We start from the raw sequence: 23,474 nt of genomic DNA, 5'->3' as shown, positions 1-23,474 counted from the left end.
AGTTTTATTACGATTATTCCTTAGATGTGTGAACTACCTCACGGGTTACCTAGTGCTAATGGGTAATAGAGTCCACAGAGGCAATATTATGTATGTCTTCATACACATCGAGAAATGAGATCGAATTGTCAATTGTATTGTCAAAAGACTGTCGCACTCTTAAAGCTGACTGCTTCGTGGTGGAAATAAGCAGGTTGGAGATATTTTAGGTAAGGGTCCGACACTCATACGGGGCGTCAGCGCAAAGGGAAAGGAATTTGGGACTTGACAGTCTGCAGATGCTGTCTCTACCCACAAAACGACACGATTTGCACTCTCTCACCCGATGGCCCATCTCCGTCTGAGGTTAGAACCCAAGGAGAATAAGGAAGTTTCCACGGTCAACAATACAACTAGACTCGCAATGCCATCGCTAAGATGCCCGATCGACGGGTTCTCGAGGCGATAGTCGACAACTCAGCGTCAGCCATCTCGGTACGGTAGTCAGTCAAGCTGTTGCGGGCAGTGCCGCTGATGTCCCGGAATATCCCGCTAGAACAAAACCAGTCTGATGGGTTGGAACGCGATTTACCGCCAACGGGTTGATCACCCACAGAATTTTCGTGGAACAGCTGTCAAGCAGCGCGCTGGGGTGGACCTCGATCGCTTAGGTCGCCCTGTAGCGTTTACAGGAGGATAGCAGCACCTACCTGCTTAAACCAGAAATATACAACCAGGGATTGGGTAAATTTATAATTAGTTGTTACTCCTTTACCTTAGAAGTCGGCTATGAACAGATTTCAAGTAATATCTTTAGAAAAATTGGTACCTGCGGGATTTGTACTTCGAGACAGTAACATTAATAAAACAAAAAAAAACACTGACTTAAAAACGCTGCTCGTTTTAAAACTTTTTTTTAAGCCTTTATCTAAAGCGCTCGACGATCGGTCAAACGACCCTGCGATTCCACGCGTCAATTGATCATTTATTTGAAGTACATTGCGTGTTTATCAGCAATCGGTCCTCAAATCGCTCGATCTCCTAATTGACCTACCCTCTGTGCAGCTTTAAAAACTCAAAACAATTCAAGTACGGTAATATTTATGTATGGATTTTAAATTAATTTATAATGTACGAAAATCGTTTTTTTTTTTTGTAAAAATTTTCACATTGCCAATTTTGTTTTGGTCTACCTATTCTAGTAGTCTCGAGGGGCTTATACTAGATTCACCGTGCGAATAAGCGAACTCACTTTTTTTATTATCATCATATTTTTTTTTCCTACCTAAGCTATAGCCTTAAGAGGCTATTTCAGCGTAACCTTAACTAATAGGTGAGCTCACGGGGCTCAAACTAGGCTCAGCCTAGAAAGTTTGCTAACACTAGCCCAAGAGCAGTGCTTCGCAGAATCTACCACCGGATCGGAAACGCGACCCACTGAGAAGATCCGGTGAGAAACTCAGTGGACTGTATCTGAGGGTTAATTTGTTTCCTTGTTAATTGAATTTGTTTTGTTAGTACATAATAATATAGAAGATCGATTTTGATTTGATTGATATTTGAAGGCGCCCACTTCAGGGAAAACTTTTTATTTTGGTAAGAACCATCACTAGTGCTCTAACACTAATGAAATACGCCACTGGGTCTATAACACAAAGAGCAAAATTCAATGTACCCATTGGTCAGTGAGAAAAAAAACCTACTAGTCCAATCTCTGATAGAATTATTGCAATTCACTGAATACGTTGGAAGCGAGCCAGGTATTAAAACGACTGCAGGAAGAAAAATGAGCTTAAAACTAATTGGAAATAAAAGCCAAAACGCTATATCACCACGCTAACATAGGTGAGCTAGGATTTGAAAATGTAGACAAGATTTTTGTGTAATTTTTCATTTTTAATAATTCTTGGATTATTATTTGGTAGCTAATTCAAGTTTTCCTGTCGAATTACAAAAGCAAAACCTTTTCAGATTGAAAAACTGGACTTTGAATTCTATGGTAATATAAATAGATTATATTATAGCAAATTGCCCATTACAGCTATGAAAAAGGTTAATTACAAATACAATGTAGGTAGGTCGAGAGGAATTCCGAGATATTGGAAAAGGAATAATCTCATTTAACAAATTTGAGTATCCGATATGAGACTTCAACGAAAAACCTTTGCTTTTAATTAAAAAAGTTTTTTTTTTCTCCGAACCCAACATCGCTCTGACAGCGAAAATGTTTCAATGTGAATATTTATTATTATAATGAGTATTTGTTTTCGTATAAGGCAATTGTTACCACGGCTTTTGTGTACTGGTCACCATCGTTAAAATTCTAGGGTCAAATAAAGAAAAAATACTATTTGGGCTAGCACATCGCAATATTCATGGTCATGAATGTATTTTGTAGTTGTACAGTGAAGTTTATTGTCTGGTTTAAGTCGTCGTATTTTTTTTTCTAATGAAATAAGTACTCAACAAATGTTCACGATTGACTTCCACGGTGAAGGAATAACATCGTGTAATAAAAATCAAACCCGCAAATTATAATTTGCGTAATTACTTGTAGTAGGCTCTCTTGTCCGCGTGGGTAGGTACCACCACCCTGCCTATTGAAGGGTGGGGCAGCAGTTGTAACTGTACGTGAGACTTTAGAACTTATATCTCAAGGTGGGTGGCGCATTTACGACGTAGAAGTCTATGGGCTCCAGTAACCACTTAACACCAGGTGGGCTGTGAGCTCATGCACCCATCAAAGCAATAAAAAAAAAAATGTTTTGTTGGATCGGGTTCAAACCTTCCGCTAGGTTCAAGCGTCAAAGGGTACGTATTTTATGTGCGACTGGTATGATGGTAGCAGCCGCCCATTAAATGATTCCCGTTTTTGCTATAGTCCGAAATCCGAACCTTCTACAAGGCTTTCAAGCCTCATGCGATATACGTAGGTCTTGGTACCCGAAAATTTTTATGGCCCACCGACTAAACAGCTCACTAAACAACTCCCCTCCAAAAATTTCAACTTTAAACGTCACAGCATGTTTCAAAATCAACCCTCCTTCTTAAGCTACAAGAAAGCCAATTTTCAAATCGATATCTTAGAACAATCCGATGAGTATTATTAAGTTTTAAAGTGTAAGTTGATGTAAGCGTACATATGTGCGTAATGTGTTGCTTTTGTTTTCTTTTGTAAACTAAATTTTCTGAATTTCTTTTTTTTTCTTTTCCTTTTTTTACTTTCTACTTATATGTGATTTTGATGGTGGAAACTTGTGAGATATGGAGGTCTTGGTAGCCGAAAATTTTAATGGCCCACCGACTAAACAGCTCACTAAACGACTCCCCTCCAAAAATTCCAACTTTAAACGTCACGGCTTGTTCCAAAATCAGCCCTCGTCCTTAAGCTACAAAAAATCCAAAAGCCAATAGCCAAAAAAGCAAATAGTTTTGATGGTGGAAACTTGTTTGGTTGTTGCTTTATCTATTTTATTTAAATACTAGCTTATGCCCGCGACTTCATCCGCGTGGAATAGTTCACAAATAATGCTTTATTTTAAAACAAATTTGGTTAGCATAAAAAACGTTATAAGGAGCCAACCTTAACATATAGACATATTCCGTCGCGGACTTTATTTTAGATCTTTTGAAGGGGAACAATTCTGTCATACATTATTTCAGCGAAACTTTAATCTTTTCTGCAGCGTACGCAGCGGAAGCTCTCACTCGCTTTCTCGATAAATGGGCTATCTAACACTGCAAGAATTTTTCAAATCGGACCAGTAGTTCCTGAGATTAGCGTGTTCAAACAGACAAACTCTTCAGCTTTATAATATTAGTGGAGATTACTAGCCGTATTCGCCCGCTTCGCTGGGCATTTAAAATTAACATTATTACTTATTGTCATTATCATTGGGGAGTCTAACACTCATATAAACATTAGCCTATCCATTAAGTACATGTATTTTCTACATGGATGCCAAGTTTCAAATCAATCGGATGCATGGTTCAGTAGTTATAACGGAACATCCGTGAAAACCACTGTAGTTTTATTAGTATAGATTATATTATGTTTGTTTTGTACTTTTGGGTTTCTCAAATAAATAAACTGCGTCACAATTTTATAACCAGACAACAGGTCAGCTGCATAGCTAAGAACCCCGCAAGCTCAGCACATGTTAATACCTGATTTAATTTATCGTTCCTATCACCAGTTCGTGGAAGGCTTATTAAGCCAATACGTGCTCGATAACTGGGTATTATGTTACAATAATAGTGTAACAAGAGACGGATTGCAGGCTGCATAGTCATAAACTCCCTGTGCCATTTCCAAAAGCAGTGGCGATTTGAAAACGAAAAAAAATACTACTATGTTTTCACTTAAGACATAAAGATGTTAGAATTATTATTTTTAGGACTTCATTCTCACTAATAATAATTAGTCTCACTAATCTAATAAGATAACGATTTGTTAATTTTATTTTACAGAAGTCAATAATTGAAGTGAGATGACAAAATATATTACTTTACTTGAATAACTTGCCGCTAATAAAACAATTATATTTCATCCGTCTGGTCCGTACGGCCGTCTGGTGTAGTGGTAAGTGACATGGTCACTACACAAGGGGGTCGCGGGTTCGAATCCCGCCACGGGAAGATATTTGTATGATAAATATAAATGTCTTTTCCAGGGTTATGGATGTATATTAAATATATGTATGTGTATAATAAAAATCTTACATTTATTTCCGTTATCTGGTACCTGTAACACAAGTTCTTTACGAACTTATCACGGGACCAGTTTACGTGGTGTGATTGTTAGTACATATTTATTTTTTTATCTAAAAATACGATGCCATACAACTGATAAACGATATGCCCGTTGTTGATTCTGCAATCAATTGTATAAAGTTCAGGAATCTTATCTCATTTTCATACAGTTTTAGAGTATCTTCAAACTGCGTGCAATTTTGAATTTTAAAGTTCCACGTATGCATTAAATATTTAAAAATCAATCGCTTCTCGCTTACACCATGTACCGTGGTCAATACGAGGTCGCATACCAGATAACCAGGTGTTTGTGCGATCATAATACTCATAAGGTATGGGTCAAAAATAAAACGGACTTTTGTTCGGAGAATCAGTGTTTCTAAAAGAACACACAAAATCAACATTATACGATCAAACAATAAACTAGATTGTTATTCACTATTGAGGTCATACTGAGGAAATGGACAAAGATTTTTTTTTATTGCTAATGGGTGGAAGAGCTCACAGCCCACCTGGTGTTAAGTGGTTAGTGAAGCCCATAGACATTTACGACGTAAATGCGCCACCCACCTTGAGATATAAGTTCTAAGGTCTCAAGTATAGTTACAACGGCTGCCCCACCCTTCAAACCGAAACGCATTACTGCTTCACAGCAGAAATAGGCAGGGTGGTGGTACCTATTTGTGCGGACTCACAAGACCCTACCACCAGTAATTACGCAAATCTATTTTTGCGGGTTTCATTTTTATTACACGATGTTATTCCTTCATCGTGGAAGTCAATCGTGAACATTTGTTGAGTACGTATTTCATTAGAAAAATTGGTACCCGCCTGAGATTCGAACACCGGTGCATCGGTCAACACTAATGCATCGGATGTCTTATCCGTTAGGCCACGACAACTTCAAAAAGATTTTTTTAGATTTCTCTCAGTAAAAATCTCAGTATCAAATATCATAATGCGACTAAGTTAACTCTTAAACTACTACTCGTTGACTGATATCATTTTTATAAAGATCAAACCTCCTAATCGGGAATATTATTCAAATTTTATTATATTTAAATATTATAAAGAGGAAAGATTTGTTTGTTTGTTTGTTTCGAATAGGCTCCGAAACTACTGGACCGATTTGAAAAATTCTTTTTCCATTAGAAGCCGACATTGTCCCTGATGAACATAGGCTACTTTTTTTATTTTTTTGTTTTTTTTTTTGTTTCATGTGTGTTTTAATGTTTCCGAAGCGAAGCGAGGGCGGGTCGCTAGTATTATTATATTTAAATTACTGGTGGTAAGACTTATGTGCACGCACGAGTAGGCACCACTCCTTACATATTTCTGCCGTGGAGTAGTACAGTAAAAGCTCCTTTTTTGTGCTTTCTTCATTCGCGTATTCACTATTCGCAGATTTCAAAAAATACGACCCTAACCTATCTTCTTGGCTAAAGATCTCTTTATTCGCGGATCCAATCGGTACTTCGGTACATACGCATTGATAAAATGGATTCCTATATATACGCATCCAACCGAATATTCACGTAACGTATAACCCGCAAATAAAGAGCTTTTACTATAATGCGTTTCGGTATGAAGGGTGAGGGCAACTTTTACTGTTAAAACTGAGATCATACATCATGTCTCAAGATGGTGGCCTTTTCGTTGTAGATGTCTTTGAGGTTCGGTAGCCGCTTAACACTAGGTGGGCCGTGAGCTCGTCCAGCCATCTGAGCATTTTTTTTTCCCTTTTTTTTTTTTTTTTTGGGTAGAGGGCCGAACCTCCTACGAGGTCCCCGCGCAAAAGGGGCGCGCGGGGTATGTGAGACTCAACGATCTGCATGGTGTTGTGAGCAGACCGCGGGCCCAAGGATTTTAGAGCCCACCCACTAAACGACTCCTCTGCACTCTTACACCCGACGTCCGATCCCCTCCGAGGTCAGAACCCGGATGAGGTAGGGGGGCTACCGCGGTCAACACTACAACCAGACGGCGCGGCTCACCCCAAGGACGCCCAGCCGACGGAGCCTTCGAGGCGAATCGAAGGCTCTGAAACGTCGGCCGTCTCAGTACGGCAGCCCGTCGGGCCGCCCAGACGGTGCCGCTGGTGTCCCGGAATACCCCGCTGGACCAGAACCAGCCTGCCGGGTCGGGACGCGATACACCGTCGACCGGTCGCTCTATTCACTCCACGGCAGCGCGCTAGAGTGCTGGTAGCGCGCCGCGCGGCCTCACCCCCTCAGGTCGCCCCTTGACCTTCACCGGGGGGAGGCCGCCACCTACAGGGGCCGGGACGTACGGGCGTATTCCCGCCTCCGGCCCCCGGCTCGACGGCGACGGATCGGTGCGGAAAGGGAAGAGCTCTCCCTCTCTCGCTCCGCCGCCTCCTTCTGCGATATGGTGGACTCGCAGAAGTCGAGCATCGCCTTCCAGGACGCGTCGCTGCCGAGCATCGTAGCCACGACGCGCGGCAGCGAGAGGTCCTCTCCAATGACCGCGACGAGGACGGCGCGTTGCTCGTCGAATCCAGAGCAACGCGCCAGCGTGTGTTCCGCTGTGTCTTCCTCGTCGCGGTCCGCGCAGTGGTGGCACTGCGCCGTCGGTTCCCTTCCGGCTATCTTAAAGAGGTACCGGCCAAAACACCCATGGCCGGTCAACATCTGTGTCAGCCGGAAGGTGAGGCATCCGCGGTCGCGGCCCACCCAGTCCGCGAGAACCGGGCGGACCGCCTCGACGGTACGGAGGCCGGCCGACGGGTCCGCCAAGCGGCGAGACCACGCCTCCAGCACGGACCGCCGAGATTGGAGCCTCCGCGCTCGAACTACTCCTTCGCCGGGGCGCCCTTCCCCCCTAGAGCGAAGGTCACTACGCCACCGGTAATCGGCAGCGAGCGCCTCCGCCTCCAGGTCCCAGGGTGGCGCCCCGGCGAGCAAGCACGCCGCCTCGAAGGAGACCGTGCGGTATCCTCGGATCGCCCTGACCGCGATCGCGCGCTGCGGACGTCGCAGCGCCGCGACGTTCTTGCGGGTCAGGGCGTGGCACCATACGGGAGCCCCGTATAGTGCCATCGACCGCACCACCCCCATGTAGAGGCGGCGCGCCACCTGATCGGGACCCCCGACGTTTGGAAGCAGCCGGCTCAAAGAGCCGGCCGTCGCCATCAGTCGAGGGCCCAACTTCGCAAAGTGAGCGCGGAAGTTCCACCGACCATCCAGTTCAAGGCCGAGGTACCGAAGACCGGTCACCCCGACCCCGACGCGGACGCCTCCGATCACGAGGTGGGCACCCAGAGGCGGCGCTCGTCCCGGCCCGTGAAAGAGCAGGGCCTGGGTTTTGTCGAGCGCCACCTCGAGCCCCAACCGTCGGATCCTGGTGACGACGTGTGCCACGCCTGCGCACGCCAGACGGGCAGACTCCCGGTAGTCCCTCCCCGGAGCTACGACCAACGTGTCGTCAGCGTAACAAATTACGCTGAGCCCGGGGAGGGGTCCCCGAATGACGCCCCGCAGGACCCAGTCGTAGCCGATGTTCCACAGCAGGGGGCCCAGGACGGACCCCTGTGGAACACCACGCTCGACGGGGAAGCGGTACATCGCCCCACCGTGTCCGATGCACTGGATCGACCTGCCCTCGAGGTAGGAGCCGATCAGTCGGCGGAGGTATGCGGGGACGCCGTGATACTCCAGCGCCCCCGCGATCACCGACCAGGGCAGGGTGTTGAAGGCGTTCCTTACATCTAAGGATAACGCCATCGCCACCCCGCCCCGGGATACGGCTTCATCGGAGAGGGCCCGCACGCGCAGAATTGCGTCGATAGTCGAGCGGCCCTCTCTGAAGCCGTATTGCTCCGCCGAAAGATCGGGACCCGTCTCGGTCAGGTGCTGCTGTGAAGCAGTAATGCGTTTCGGTTTGAAGGGTGAGGGCAACTTTTACTGTTAAAACTGAGATCATACATCATGTCTCAAGATGGTGGCCTTTTCGTTGTAGATGTCTTTGAGGTTCGGTAGCCGCTTAACACTAGGTGGGCCGTGAGCTCGTCCAGCCATCTGAGCATTTTTTTTTCCCTACCTATGCTGTTTTTTTTTTTTTATTGCTTAGATGGTTTGACGAGCTCACATCCCACCTGGTGTTAAGTGGTTACTGGAGCCCATAGACATCTACAAAGTAAATGCGCCACCCACCTTGAGATATAAGTTCTAAGGTCTCAGTATAGTTACAACGGCTACCCCACCCTTCAAACCGAAACGCATTACTGCTTCACGCAGAAATAGGCAGGGCGGTGGTACTTACCCGTGCGGACTCACAATAGGTCCTACCACCAGTGATTACGCAAATTATAATTTTGCGGGTTTGATTTTTATTACACGATGTTATTCCTTCACCGTGGAAGTCAATCGTGAACATTTGTTAAGTACGTATTTCATTCGAAAAATTGGTACCCGCCTGCGGGATTCGAACACCGTTGCATCGCAATAACGAATGCACCGGACGTCTTATCCTTTAGGCCACGACGACTTCAAGGCTGATAGCCTTGAGAGGCTATTTCAGCTTCACCCTAACGTTTGTCATCGTGGAGATCTACGTTCCTCAGGAACCATAGTGCTCCGACGGCTATCCTGTAGAATGGGATTATTTGAGCAATAAGATTGTAATTGGCTATTAAAGTTCGATGTTGCGATTTCTTATGGGTATTCAGAGGTGAATGGTTGTTTCCCATTACACGTGTCGTTCATTGGCTGTATCGTTACACAGTTTTTCAGATAGTAATAAATATAATCAACACATGCGTGAAATAAGCCTTAGATTATTACGTCTTTGTATTAAAGAAAACATTTCTTATTTTACGATAGAAAACAATAAAGGTTTTTTTTTCTTTTTTGTTTTTTCCTACCTAAGCTGGTAGCCTGGAGCGGCTATTCCAGCGTAACCGTAACTAGTAGGTGAGCTCACGGGGCTCAAACCTGACGACGATGCTAACACGAACCCTAGCAAGAGTCGTGCTTCGCAGAATCTACCACCGGATCGGAAACGCGACCCACTGAGAAGATCCGGCGAGAAACTCAGTGGGCTGTGTCTGAGAGTTAATTTACTCGTCGAGCTCTTCGTCGCAAGCGACGGGTTCGACGAGAACGGTGACCGGTGCTTGAAGTACCTAGAAGCACCGTTAGTGGATCGGGAGGATCCGAGATGACGTGTTTTGGGCGACGTCGACTGCTTTCCATTCTGTCCGCAGGGTCGGGAATGTAGTTACCGGCGGCCACGATGAGAGGGTTCTCGTGTCGTGCTGCTTTATCGAAGTGGGGTAACGGATCATTTAATAAATTCATTTTCTACTGCATTATCTTGCCGATTTAAACAAGAGTACTTCAAAATTACATATTATTTGGCAATAGAGATCTAGTTATAAAAAAAGGATATTGAGTTAAACTTAATATACCTAATATTACTTACAGTTACTGGTGGTAGGACCTCTTGTGAGTCCGCGCGGGTGGGTACAACCACCCTGCCTATTTCTGGCGTGAAGCAGTAATGCGTTTCGGTTCGAAGGGTGGGGTAGCCGTTGTAACTATACTGAGACCTTAGAACTTGTATCTCGAGGTGGGTGGCGCATTTACGTTGTGGATGTCTATGGGCTCCAGTAACCACTTAACATCAGGTGGGCTGTGAGCTCGTCCACTCACCTAAGCCATATGGGATATGAAATCTCATACGTAAACATATAATTTAACTATCAGGTTCTGTGTTGTTCGATTTTCTGTACTTGAAGATCTTTCTCGGGGTTCAACAAACTGGAGTGCGAGTGAGACGAAGTTATCAATTATCTATATAGAGATTGAAGATACGGGGTGTTTAAATCGTGAATTGCTTCACTAATTCTATGTTGTTAGAGCGAATGTGTTTCAGGTTTAATTCAGTGATGCGGGTTCCGGGTAAAAACAGTGTGAAAACTGATTATGAACACGAAGAAATTGCACTGATGAAGAATACGATGAATTTGCAAGAAGAAAGTGTACTAAATTAAATTTAAGATTGAGACTTTGGCTTGAGAAGGTTTGCATCAGTAACTGGTAACAAAAAATTGACGAAAAAAAAACACAATTAAAATTTATTTATTTAACTCATAAATGCTCATATAAGAGTGGCGAAATATTCCCAACAAGCATTTAGGTCCAAACATGAAAAATTAAATATTAGACCTTAATTACGAATTGTAGGTATATTGGGATTACATGGTTGGATTATAAATGTAAAAACGGAACGTATGAAACTGTGTAAAACGGAGCGTTAATATGTGAGTGGGAGAAAACGGAAAGAAAAGGAGAAGAGAATGACAGAGAAAAGGAAGATGGCGAAGACACAGTTAAGGTGTAAAAAAAAGTGTTAGATAATTTTTATTATAATAACAGAAGATTTTGGAACAGTGGAGGTTTTATTTTATGCGCTGTGATCCCTATTCTACGCATTTTATGTCGCGGTAGAACGCGACATAAAACTACCATAGGTCCATTTCCTGGTTCTAAGCTACCTCCCTACCAATTTTCAGCCAAATCAGTTTAGCCGTCCTTGCGTTATAAATAGCGTAACTAACACGACTTTCTTATATATAATTATAGTATATAGTACATAATTATTATTATTAATTACTGACTAGCTCGGTAGTGCGGTAAGTAATTAACGCCCCTGACTGTTGCACTGAGGGTCGTGGGTTCGATTCACATATCGGGCAAACATTCATGTGATGAACAGATATATATGTTTATTTTTAAATCGTATATTAGTATGTTTGTCAGCCTCTGGTACCCATAGCATAAGGAATCGTAAATTGTGGCACGGTGACCGTGTGTGAATTGTTCCCAATTATAATAATAATTATTATTTATTACTTATTGAATGTAACACGCTGTACATTTAAGTGTATGCGACGCCATGCACCTGTTTCCGAGGCTGACAAAACAACACTCGTCCGTTCGTTTGGTCGTTGTCATGCAAAGAGGGACCAGCCTCCGCTAATCGTCTCGTCTGTCGAGTGGTTAATCACTCTAACTATCATACGACAAGTCGAGTTGTGTCCTATATATACACATGCATACATACTAGTTTTAACGGGTGATTTTGTAAGTAATTAGATTTTAATTTAAAACAAAAAACCCAGGCAAATTGGGAAGAGTATATAATTTTTATTTATGTTTACAAATCAATACTTGGCATTTATTTTTTAAATATCTATATATATTAATACGTGAAGCAAAAATTTTGTATCCCTTTTTACGAAAATTGCGCGGACGGAGGAGTATGAAATTTTCCACACTTATACAGAATATAGAGAAGAAGTGCACAATGCTAATATTTTTTTTGAAATAATGCATAAAAGATACATTAAATCAATAAAGAAAACATTACACACACTACATACCATGTATTTGACGCACACACGCATGCATACTATTTATTGTCAAACTTTTGTTCTTGGCGTCTGTTGTCAAATTGAGAATAGATTAAATATTGTTTGTCTTTGTTAATATTTTTTATAGTGTAGTCTTGGGGAAATTTGTGATTATAGAAGTATAAAATACAATCATAATAGTGTACAAACTTATAATTCCAATTAATTATAGTCCAATTTCGACTACTGCGGGACCTCTAGTTTATATAATTCCATGTAAACGTTGGCCACGATTAGGTTTTAGTTTATGCACGCGATAAGTTAAATTTCATTAAATTAAAATGTAATTATTTCTTGGTTCTTTACGATTAGTCGTGTCGGTTTCATCCTATTACGTCCATAGAACCTTTTTAGATATTAAACCTCGATAAAGCTTAATAAAATGCTCTGAATTTTATTGGACATACTGTTTGAATATTGGTCGATGACATTTGAAATAGCTTGATCGTATGTATTGGAATATAAAGGGTTTCTGATGTTTCTGAGTCCGGCCTATAAATACTGGAGAAAGGTCGACAAACAACAGGTAGGTTTGCGGTAGGCAGCGGCTTGGCTCTGCCCCTGGCATTGCTGAAGTCCATGGGCGACGGTCACCACTCACCATCAGGTGGGCCGTGTGCTCGTCTGCCTACAAGGGCAATAAAAAAAAATGTACTTATGGTTTTCAGATAGGTGGACGACCTCACAGCCCACCTGGTGTTATGTGGTTACTGGAGCCCATAGACATCCACAACGTAAATGCGCCTCCCACCTTGAGATATAAGTTCTAAGGTCTCGAGTATAGTTACAACGGTTGCCCCACCCTTTAAACCGAAACGCATTACTGCTTCAAATAGGCAGGGTGGTGGTACCTAACCGTGCGCACTCACAAGAGGTCCTACCATCATCATCACTCACATCTACCCATTATCATAAATTTTTTTACCCTCTTATATCTAAGTACATATCCAGTAACATACCACCGCTGTCCTGATAGGCCAAGAGCTCCTAGCCCGGACAGAAGAGATTTGCCCCAAGGCCTGACCCAACGGATTTAAAGTGGAAGTTTTTTTAAGGCATTCTATCGCACCGCTGCCCCTTGTTCTTGTTTAAGCGAGATTAGAAAACAGTCCTTAGCAATAGGTAGGACCTACTGGTGGTAGGATCTCTTGTAAGTCCGCACAGTTAGGTACCACCACCCCGCCTATTTCTGCCGTGCAGCAATAATGCGTTTCGGTTTGAGCGGTAGGGCAGCCGTTTTAACTATACTGAGATCTTAGAACTTATATCTCAAGGTGGGTGGCGCATTTACGTTGTAGATGTCTATGGGCCATAAAAAAAAGGTAGTGCCTTGGGTATACCGCTAGCATTACCAGCGTCCAGTATCGAAGGCCGGCTAACATCACGTGTACCATAATCTTGTCTGCCGTCTATTTTCAAAGCACGTGCCCGCTTTCTCGAAGCCATTAAAAAAGCATTAACATGTTCTTATCATCACTGAATAGCACTTATACCCTAATACCGTACCGACAAACAGAAAGCAGATAAATTCGATTGGATACCAATAAAAACGGTTAAAACAGCGGCGATCTCGCTAAGTTGTTAGATGGCGTATTTATCATCATTCACAAACAATTATCATAAGTTAAAAACCGCCTACTATTACGTTCAATTACCACTGAGCTCTCCCTAAACAGCTACACTGATTTTGATGGATTTTTTTGTTCCTTTAATTCGACTTGACTAATTTATTTAGACTAACAATCAGACGAACGGTTTCTATTTATTTTTTTTCAGAGCACCTTGAAACATAGTGTTGGTGGTAGGACCTCTTGTGAGTCCGCGCGGCTAGGTACCACCGCCCTGCCTATTTCTGCCGTGAAGCAGTAATGCGTTTCGGTTTGAAGGGTGGGGCAGCCGTTGTAACTATACTGAGATCTTAGAACTTATATCTCAAGGTGGGTGGCGCATTTACGTTGTAGATGTCTATGGGCTTCAGTAAGCACTTAACACCAGGTAGGCTGTGAGCTTGTCCACCCATCTAAGCAATAAAAAAAACGACCAACGACTGGTAAACCGGTGAATTTTAACGCAGGAATCGGCACAGTAGTACGAGTACCTACTTAATGTTCTTACTTAGCTGCTAATTACGTAAATACTAACTAATGTTACATTAGTTCAGTGGAGATTCAAGTATCTCGGGAAGGATTATTTTAAGTTAGTTTTTTTTTTTGGAAATCAAAATCAATGAAAACGCGCCTAACTTAAGCTTCTTAGCCTTACACTGGCGTTCGCGATGGCGGATGTGTACTTCATTCCATGCGAGCTTGATTCCGTCGAGATAACTCTTCGATTCCGAAGTTCTTTTCATCAATTAAATAATCCTGCAACTGGAATTATCCGAGGCATTTCGTGTGATCTACGGTTTTTTTTTTAATTGGATAATATCTCTCTAGTTCATTTTCTATGTGGTATCTCATACACGCGTGTGTGTAGTGTAGTTGTGTACGTGAATGTATATGTGTGAGTTACAGATCAAAGTGATGTAATTTTTTTTTTATTGCTTAGTTGGGTGGACGAGCTCACAGCCCACCTGGTGTTAAGTGGTTACTGGAGCCCATAGACATCTACAACGTAAATCCGCCACCCACCTTGAGATAAAAGTTCTAAAGTCTCAAGTATAGTTACAACGGCTGCCCCACCCTTCAAACCGAAACGCATTACTGCTTCACGACAGAAATAGGCGGGGCGGTGGTACCTACCCGCGCGGACTCACAAGAGGTCGTACCAGTGATTGTTCAGTGCTTATATGTATTTAAATTTGATAAATATTTTGTTGATAGATGTTTGGATGAGTTTGAATGAGTTTGGTCCTGGTGGCTGTTAACATTTATAAGTTCATAGACGTGACCACCATCCCCCACTTTGAGAAATGAGGTGGAACCGTCAATAATTGTATTATTATCTACAACGTATATAAGTATTTATGTCAGTCTATGGTACTTCTACTACTTCCCAGTTATTTATCTATTATTTTCTAATTATTATATCTTTAAACGAGCAATTCTTTTATATAAATATAAATATATATATAATTTGAATCTCGGAAACGGCTCGAACGATTTTCATAAAATTTAGTATACATGGGATTTCGGGGGCGATAAATCGATCTAGCTACGATTTATTATCAGAAAAAAATGTTTTATTCGTGTTTTCAATAATCAACTCTTCCCGACATCTATTGGCGAATAATAATACTATTTTTCATAAATTCAACTAAGTGCTTTAAAGACACAATAACACTAAAGCTATTTCAGCAGATTCAGATTATATATCTTTACGTGAAGCAAAAACTTTGTATCCCTTTTTACGAAAATTGCGAGGACGGAGGAGTATGAAATTTTCCACACCTATAGAGAATATAGAGAAGAAGTGCTAATATTTTTTTTAAATAATGCATAAAAGATACATTGAATCAATAAAGAAAACATTACACACACTACGTACTATGTATTTGACGCACACACGCATGCATTCTATTTATTGTCAAACTTTTGTTCTTGACGTCTGTGGTCAAATTGAGAATAGATTAAATATTGTTTGCCTTTATTAATATTTTTTTATAGAGTAGCCTTGGCAAAATTTGTGATTATAGAAGTATAAAATACAATCATAATAGTGTACAAACTTATTATACAATTCCAATTAATTATAGTCGAGTTTCGACTACTGCGGGACCTCTAGTATATTTTGATATACAAGAATTGCTCGTTTAAAGGTATAAGAAAGATAGTCGATACTAGATCGATTAATGACTATAGTCGTTGTAGATATTGCGAACTTTACACAGACGTATTCACGTTCACCGGATTGCGTTGCTGACGGTACATTTAAGCATTTAGCGGTTAATTTTATTGCAAAGTTGGCAGCATCGTACACCACACACGTCGAGCTTGACGAGCGAACATTAATCATACGTTGTGTAATCTAATGAGAATTTAGCTTGCGTTTTGAATTTCGAACACCTGTATATTATGAAGAGGGGATTCTGGGTAATGCGATTAAGCTTGATTTGCAGTAGGCAATCGCGCTAAATAATCGTGGAAGGGTTCTTTATTATCTTAGCAGACGTTCTCCACTGTTGCCAACACTACAGTTTTAACTGTAGATCTACAGTTTTTCGGAAATTCTCATAGATTTCAATTTAGACCTCGAAATCTACAGTTTTTTTATGTAATACTGGCGCATAAATTCTGCCCACAGTAATGATGCTGAATGACGACCACGACCACTCTGACAAGAGTGATACGACAGGCTACTAGAAAATAGGTCAAGATTAAACAGTGAATAGTTTATTTAAATATATATATTTTTCAATTATAGGTACCACCCTGCCTATGTCAGCCATGACGCAGTAATGCGTTTCGGTTTGAAGGATGGGGCAGCCGTTGTAACTATACTGAGACCTTAGAACTTATATCTCAAGGTGGGTGGCGCATTTACGTCTCCAGAAACCACTTAACACTAGTGAGATCGTCCACACGTGGCTTCTATTTTGTCCTGAACGAGAAGGCGCTCTATGGAGTCACTTCCTCGCCTGGAGATATGCCCAAAAAATGGTAATCTGCGCCCAGTATGATAAAATAAAATTTTAGAATATCCACTTCTTTTTGTCATTTTCTAAAATTAGTTTCATAACCACGCCGTATCATTGACGAAGTTTTCATGTAAATTACCGGGTAATTTCTTTTTCGACTTAAATTGATTTTTAAGTAGGTTCCCAATTAACTTTAAAGTTTCCCTTTTAATTGTGTAATTGTGTACTTTACTGGTGGTAGGACCACTTGTGAGTCCGCGCGGGTAGATACCACCGCCCTGCCTATTTCTGCCGTGAAGCAGTAATGCGTTTCGGTTTGAAGGGTGGGGCAGCCGTTGTAACTATAGTGAGACCTTAGAACTTGTATCTCAAGGTGGCTGGCGCGTCTACGTTGTAGATGTCTATGGGCTCCAGTAACCACTTAACACCAGGTGGGCTGTGAGCTCGTCCACCAATCTAAGCAATAAAATTAAAAAAAAAAAAGAAGTACAATGAAAGGAATACTGAAAATTCATAATTTCTTCTTATACACCCGAGACGACAATGTTTTGGGTGTTGAGTCACTAGGGATATTTTAATAGCTGATACCTAAATACTAGTAATTAATTCACAAGACATTCAATTTTGTTTTTTTATTTTGAGAAACATAAATGTAACAATATTATGAGGATAAACAAATTAAAATTAGTAATGCGTCAAATTATTCATAATACATCTTAAAATAACAAAATTATCAAAACAAATTAAATTTGAAGAAATTTATGGAAAGTGTACTTTATCAACATTTTACGATAGGACATCTCTGATGTACATATTTATTAGTCGCTGAGTGAGGATTACTTTCATTGAAAAGATGGATCATGATAGGTATATGAGTTCATAATCCAAACTGGTAGTAGGACGTCTCGTGAGTCTGCACGGGTAGGTACCACCACCCTGCCTAACTCTGCCGTGAAGCAGTAATGCGTTTCGGTTTGAAGGATGGGGCTGCCGTTGTAACTATACTGAGACATTAGAACTGATATCTCATGATGGGTGGCGCATTTACGTTGTAGATGTCTATGGGCTCCAGTAACCACTTAATACCACAGGTGGGCCGTGAGCTTGTCCACCTAAGCAATAAAAAAAACATTCCTAATTAATTAACCCCGTTCAGGACAGTGCTAACTCCGGCGAGGTAATCTTTTGAGAAAACCGATAGAAATGTAAGTTTATTGTATTTATAATACATTGTCTTAATTAGAAATAGTAACCTGCTTTAACGACTCTCTACAATGAGTAGATAAACTGTAGATGTGACATTTAATATTTAATACAGAATGCATTAGGGCCAAGATTAAACATTTTGCCAGATGTGTGAAGGATATCCTATTCAACAAAGGCTAGTTATCAATATTTGTAATTTCAATTGTTTTTTCAATAGCCAAAGCTATGCACATTAATATGGTTTTCTGAGTGCACATACTATTTACATTGCAATCCAGATTAGATCTAGGTACTACTTGTACGATTTAGGTAATATTATGTACTGTAATGATGTAATTTGTTTTGTGCATCAATAAAGTAAAAAAAAGAGTTATGTGCCTATACCAATGTACATATAAGTGGGAAGATTGGAACTTTTTGGTTAATTCACACTAGCACACGAGTTTTATTTTTAAAAGAAGAAAATATAACTGACAGATATAAAAATTTACAGAACGATGTTACGAATGTGTATGTAGTATTTTTTTAAGAGAATAAAAGATTTTGTTGTTAAACTAAATATCCACTAGATTTCACCATACCATCCCACATATATTGTGTGAATACATACAAATTGCACACAACATATCGACAGTTACAGACGGCGCTAAAATAATTATATACTTGGTTGAAAATTTTTAAGGACACAATTTAATGTTCTTGATTTTAAAAACAGAACCTTATACAAGTCTTTTGAATTTAAAACTTTCCCAGAAAGCTCGTTGACAGCTTAATGAGCGTGGTGGGAACACGACCACAGGTAATCATAGTCGAGACTCGAACCAAGGGTCAGGTAGTGCTTTTTTTGTTTTAAAGTCGAACCCTTTTTTTTACTACACTACTAGTTTTAACTTTCATGTTTATTTAAATGCGATACGGCCATGTAATAATTAGGCAAGGCAATTTTTTATTTCAATGATCAAGACTATTGTTGTTGCCATTCAAACTAAATGTTACACGGGTCTCTTCACGGAACCCAAAAAAAATGTATTTTTATTTATTTATTTGAACCAACAAAAAAAATATCGCAGGTGAGAGTAACGCCACCTATCACCGAATAGTCGAACGAACACGAAGGATCTAGTAGCTTCTAGAACACTCGAGAAGTACAACGACATCTATCGTCAGACACCGGAAATACAATACTCGAAATGTGTGGAATATTCTCAATAATTCTAGTGATGTGGTATCGGCTACAAAAGCGTTGCAGAGATGGCACGCAGTCAGTCAGTAATCGGAACTACTCGAAGCGAAATAGCGAACGGATCACCTGAAGCGAAGCGGAAGGAGCGAATTGAGAATTTTAAAGTGTTTTAAGTGTTCTAAGTGTTGAATACTGCTTTTAGTTGTACTTTGGTGAAATTTTGTTTATCCTGAACCCCAGTGCGTAATAGTATAATTTATATCTCTTACAAAGTAAACATCGCAATATTTGCAAAGTTTCACCGTTATATTTACAACATATTATTACGCCGGTAAGAGTAACGCCATCTCTTGTCAGATAGCGGAAACACAATACTCGAAATGTGTGGAATATTCTCGATAATTTTAGGGATGTGGTATAGGCTATAAAAGCGTTGCAGAGATGGCACACAGTCAGTTAGTAATCGGAACTACTCGAAGCGAAACAGCGAACGGATCACCTAAAGCGAAGCGGAAGAAGCGAATTGAGAGTTTCAAAGTGTTTGTTAAGTGTTCTAAGTGTCGAATAGAGCTTTTGGTTGTACTTTGGTGAAATTTTGTTTATCCTGAACCCCAGTGCGTAATAGTTTAATTTATACCTCTTACAAAGTAAACATCGGAATATTTGCCAAGGTTCACCGTTATATTTACAACATATGATAAAAAATTTTAGAAAAAACCGCATACGAAATGCCTTATCGCTGTAAAAATATAGTAAATCAATGCAGATTGTTTAGATGGTAAACGAGTTAAAATAAAATAACAAAAAAAGCTCAAAATCGATTTAAGAACGGGCGGCTAATGAAAGCTAAACAATTAAAATCCCTCGAGGCCCAATTCGGCTTTATATAAACCGGTTCCCGAAGACCCCAGGGCCCGAGTTCGAAGCCTGTATGGATACGACACAACAGGTGTTGCCGCTACCGAACTGGTTCTCTGATTTTTAGGGATCCGTACCAAAAAAAAAATTACAATTAATTACCCTTATTGAACGAACGAGTACTGCTGGTAGGAACACTTGTGAGTCCGCGCGGATAGGTACCACCACCCTGCCTATTTCTGCCGTGAAGCAGTAATGCGGTTTGAAGGGCGGGACAGCCGTTTAAACTATACTTGAGACCTTAGAACTTATATCACAAGGTGGGTGCCACATTTACATTGTAAATGTCTATGGGCTCCAGTAACCACTTAACACCAGGTGGGCTGTGAGATCGTCCACCCATCTAAACAACGAAAAAGAAAAAAAAGAATGCAAGCTACTTTTTTTTAAAGGAGAAATTAATTTCATAATAATACTACATATGTGTATGTTTGGTACGTAGCTGGATTGATCGTCAGCGAAAACTGGCGTCTAGCACTTCAGACATGCTTATGCCACATTCTTTTACTGAAACCTTAGAACTCATATCTTAAGGTGAGTGGCGGCATTTACGTTGTTAATACCTATGGGCTCCAGTAACCACTTAACACCAGGTGGGCTGTGAGCTCGTCCACCCATCTAAGCAATAAAACAAAAAGTCTGATCTATTGGAATGTTGGTCGGTTTTGGGAGGAAGCTAGCTCTCTTTAGAAGATCTTCCAGCGAGCGGCTGAAAATACTCGGTAGACCGACGGTCCAAATGTTGTTGTTCACAACTTGTCAACGCAAGCTTACCTTGAAAATTTCGTTAGCGCTATTCAGGCATCAAATATCTTAAATGCTCTATGATAATCCACAAACTTATTGTAATAATTTCAAACCAATATAACAAAGACCAACCTGGTAGCGCCATCTATTGACAGCTCTGGCAAAAACTTTTTTTTTCCAATTGCCAATAATATTTAATACTTAATAATAATAATATAAATTAATATAATTTATATTTTTCAATATAATTTATATTATATTAATATAATTTATGATTTTTCTATAATATAAAGGATTAAAAGCCGTAGGACTCTATCGGGAACGTAAGGGGAAAAGTTGTGTGAATTGTTTTATTTTGTTATTGTTTGTTTAGGTTTAAACATATAATAACCGTGGTTTAATAACTGTTTAGAATCTGTGAAATTGTACAAATGTGGCTTAACTGTGGGTGATGATTAGCTTCACGGGTTCATTCGAAAAATCCACTAACTATAATTTTACTTAAACTTTGTTTCATCTTAACTCTTCTCGTTACATTTAATTTCATCCCAATTGATTTAAGTCTAAAATGAAATGTTATTTAGCTTCATACCATAATAGAAAAGATCATACACACACATTTCACAGAACATAATTTAAGAAGAAATAAAATTTGACTTAAAGGTCCCGTTACCGAGCCGTAAAATATTTTAGAAAAATGCCGCACGTTTAATTTTTATTGCCCTTTCAATATTTTTATACGCGCTCTTACATCACTATTCGATTATTATGAAATGAGAAATCTATAATAGAACGATTTTGTTATAATAACATTAATGATTTCACGGAATCACAGACGCAGAGCTCTTAACTTATTCATGTTATATATATATATATTAATACGTGAAGCAAAAACTTTGTATCCCTTTTTACGAAAATTGTGCGGACGGAGGAGTATGAAATTTTCCACACTTATAGAGAATATAGAGAAGAAGTGCATAATGCTAATTTTTTTTTTAAATAATGCGTAAAAGATACATTAAATCAATAAAGAAAACATTACACACACTAAATACCATGTATTTGACGCACACACGCACGCATTCTATTTATTGTCAAACATTTGTTCTTGACGTCTGTTGTCAAATTGAGAATAGATTAAATATTGTTTGTCTTTGTTAATATTTTTTAAAGTGTAGTCTTGGCGAAATTTGTGATTATAGAAGTATAAAATACAATCACAATAGTGTACAAATTTACAATTCCAATTAATTATAGTCGAATTTCGACTACTGCGGGACCTCTGGTATATTGAATTTTTCTACAAAAAATTGGGTGGGTGTTTTTTAGCCGCGCGGGTACCATAATCATGACAGTTTTTGCTGCGAGGCATTCATGCTAAATGCATATTAGATTCAAAGGCAGGAGAGTCGTTTTTACAGTGCAACTGAGTCTTCGATCTCATGCTTAATGATGAGCGACAGAATACGCGTGTGTATAATCGCTTAACACCAGACGGGCCGTGAGCTCGTGCACTATAATGTATTGCAAGAAAAAGATACATACCGAACAATAAAATCCAAAAAACAACACTAACACTCTTATATATTTTTCGTATAATTAACTTAATAATCCGCGATGTTTTATTTTTCGTGAAATTGGTTTTACAAAAGACACGTCTGCCGCGTACTAAGCCCGTAAGCTGACTGGTAGTCAAAGTGTTTTCCCGCCCTTGGCGCATAGAGTGACGCGAAGAAGCGTGGGCAGCCATAACATGCATTAACGAAATTAGCTGAAATTCACTATTAAGTTATTAGATTTGTATTTCGAATTTCGAAGACTATTTTGTTCGTTTTTGCACACACATACAAATGATAATGGAATACATTTCGAATTTTAAAAAGTTATTCTATTTGTGAGTGTATACATTTAAGTAATTATGGGTAAATACTCGTCGATTGACTCGGTGGTGCAGAAGTTAGCGCCCTTGACTGTTGCGCCAAAGATCGAGGGTTCGTTTCCCACATTGGGCAAATATTAGTGTAAGAAAGAAGTTTGTTTGAATGTTCACTTTTTTTTATTTCACGGTAAGCTAAGCTCTGCCTCTGGCATTGCTGAGGCCCATGGGTGACGGTAGCCACAAACGATATACCTACAAGACGCAATAAACAAAAAATTCCCTACGTTGATGTCCCTAAAAAACATGTACACTAAATGTAATGATGACCAATTAAGTAATAGGTTGGGAAAAAAGTCTTTTCGCATTATTGTATGTACGAACTTGTAATAAAATCTCTTTGGCTTATTATACTACATATTTGTATCTGGCTGGTTTTGGTATCGTTTAAAGTTAAAATTTTAAAGAAGATAATTCCAAATTCAAATTATGAAAATGTGTGATTTTTATTTATTTTTCGTACTGTCAGGACGAGTGAATCTAATGAAAATTTTTTTTTTTTATTTTTCTTCAATAAAGTAAAAATGCAACGCAAGTCGTGAAAAAAATTTGCGATCTTTATGGACCTAGTGCAGTGTCTGTGAGAGTAACTTGGAAATTATGATGTCAAAGATGTACGTCGCTCTGGTCGCCCTATTACGGTCATTTTTGAAAAAGTGGAGCAAGATCGGCATATCAGTAGTTACGACGTAGGCGAAGAGCTGGGAATTGACCACAAAACAGTTTTGGCGCATTTGAAAAA

At 40.1% G+C, this 23,474-nt stretch overlaps 1 protein-coding gene across 1 annotated transcript in view; it reads right to left on the bottom strand.

The window, feature by feature from the left end:
• LOC101739354 (irregular chiasm C-roughest protein) overlaps positions 1 to 22,496 on the bottom strand; it is a 107,102-nt gene extending 84,606 nt beyond the window's left edge. Inside the window, exon 1 of the mRNA XM_038019886.2 lies at positions 22,342 to 22,496. The gene's annotated coding sequence lies outside the window, so the exon portion shown is untranslated. The remainder of the gene's footprint in view (positions 1 to 22,341) is intronic.
• Positions 22,497 to 23,474: the final 978 nt, after the last annotated feature.

The sequence above is a fragment of the Bombyx mori genome, chromosome 24 (assembly GCF_030269925.1).
Source record: "Bombyx mori chromosome 24, ASM3026992v2".
In the NCBI taxonomy this organism is placed as follows: Eukaryota; Metazoa; Arthropoda; class Insecta; order Lepidoptera; family Bombycidae; genus Bombyx; species Bombyx mori.
This window is presented reverse-complemented; position numbering and strand designations above follow the sequence as displayed.